The following is a 2,665-nucleotide window of genomic DNA, read 5'->3' as shown; positions in this document are numbered from 1 at the left end:
TTTATATATGTATGTATGTATAAATATACATATACATTTATATATCTATATCTATCTATCTATCTATCTATCTATCTATCTATCTTATCTATATATCTATCTATATATATATATATTATATATATATAGATAAGATAGATAGATAGATATATAGATATATAAATGTATATGTATATATATATTATATATATATATATATATATATATATATATATATATATATATATATTATATATATATATATATATATATATATATATATATATATATATATATATATATATTATATAGATAGATAGATAGATAGATAGATAGATAGATAGATAGATATATAGATACATATTGTATATTTATATATTGTTTTTATATTTTTTCTTTGATAGAGAAATTATTATTTTGTGCATACAGTTACCTAATATGCTTAGAAAATACAAACGTCTAACTCATCGACAATCAGGAAAGAAAATTTAATGAAAGCAGCTATTGAATCAGTAATAAGAAGGAAATGGGGCATAAGAGGCATCGTTAATGTTTTATATCCCAACAACGACACTGCGAGACAGAATAAAAAGACTTCAGCAAGGGAGTTTAGAACTAAGTAGTTGTTCAGTAAAAAAACTTGGAAATTTTAAATCAGTTTCTAACCTTGAACAAGAGTAAGAGTTAGCTAAACACCTGATTTTTCTAAAAAGTTGCTTGTTTCCAGTTACAATGAAAGATTTGAGAGAATTGGCATTTCAGCTAGTTGAAAAGAACAAGATGTCACATAGCTTTAACAAAAAAACAGGAATGGCAGGCTACCAGTGGGCAGAAAGCTATTTAAAACGCAATCCTGTTATTTCTTTGCGTATGCCAGAGGGAACTTCTGGAGCTAGAGCAATGGGATTTAACCGACCTGCTGTGAATAAAATTTTTGAACTATTGACTAAAAGCATAGATGAAAATAACATAACTCCAAATAATATATATATAATGTTAACGAGACAGGAATTTCTTCAGAACCAAAAAAAGTGTCAAAAGTAGTTGCTAAGATAGGAGAAAAACAAGTTGGAACTCTAACATCAGCTGAATGAGGGAAAATCATAACAATCAAAATGTGTATGAGTGCCTCTTGTATATACGTGCCCCCTTGATTATTTTCCCCCTTGTTAGAGCTCCCAAGAATGTTAATATTATCGAAAAAGCTCCTCCGGGTACTATTGCATCATATCACCCTAGTGGTTGGATGCAAACAGATATATTTTTGAAGTGGTTGGACCATTTTCTGTCCTTTGTAATGCCATCCAAAAAAAGACCTGTACTGCTATTATTAGATGGTCATGCAACACATACAAAAAATATGGAGTTCATAATGAAAGCATGTGAAAATTGTGTTACTGTTGAAAATTGTGTTGCTTTCCACCACATTGTTCACACCATCTGCAGCCACTAGATATCTCCTTCATGGCACCATTTAGTAGCAACTATTCTAACAAAGTTCGTATTTGGCTGCGTACACATTATCCTAGAGTTGTGACCAAATATCAGATTCCAGAACTATTTGGAATAGCTTTTATGAAATCTGCAAACATGTTGACAGCTGTAAATTGTTTTAGAAAGACTGGAATAAGTCCACTTAATCCTGAAGTTTTTGATGATTAGATGTTTGAGCCTTCAGAAACAACCAACAGGTCATTTCCTGAGATGGATTCAGCAACACCAAATCTAACTATCAAGTCTCAAACACAAACTATTTCACTGCAAGAATTATCCCTGACATCTTGCTCTAAATCAGAAATTTCGTCCTCGACATCTATGGCTTCTTTCACAATTGCTTCGCCTGCAAAAATTGTAAGTATTTCAAATAAGAAAACTCAGCAAACTCGCAAACGATGCCAAAAGGGCAAAACAGCTATACTCACCAGTTCACCATATAAAGCAGAACTGGCAAAAAAGATGGTTATAAAAACTAAAAAAAACAGTCAACAAGACTGTAGAAACAAAAAATGATACACCTACAGAAATTGTACCACGAAAAGTATACCCCCAGTTATTTTTGGGATTTTTGTTTAATAACATTTTCAAAAACTGCTGCGTTTTTTTCTATATTGCTAAAATTAAAAGCTTTTTTTTTGTTGTTGTTGTTGTTTGTTGAAAAACACTGATAAAAAAACACAGGTCGTTTTTATTTTCATATTTCATTAATCTAAAGCTTACGGGGGCTGTTATGACCCCACTTCCCTAAATATATATACATACATATATATATATATATATATATATATATATATATATATATATATATATATATATATATATATATATATATATATATATATATATATATATATATATATATATATATATATATATATATATAGATATATATATATATATATATATATAGATATATATATAGTAGATATATATATATATATATAGATATATATATATCTATATATATAGATATATATATAGATATATATATATCTATATATATATATATATATATATATATATATATATATATATATATATATATATAGTATATATATATATATATATATATATATATATATATATATATATATATATATATATATATATATATATATATATATATATATATATATATAGATATATAGATATATATATATATATATATATATATATATATATATATATA

Source organism: Hydra vulgaris, chromosome 13, assembly GCF_038396675.1.
Source record: "Hydra vulgaris chromosome 13, alternate assembly HydraT2T_AEP".
Lineage (NCBI taxonomy): Eukaryota > Metazoa > Cnidaria > Hydrozoa > Anthoathecata > Hydridae > Hydra > Hydra vulgaris.
The sequence above is the reverse complement of the archived record's forward strand: the minus strand, read 5'-3'. Positions refer to the sequence as shown.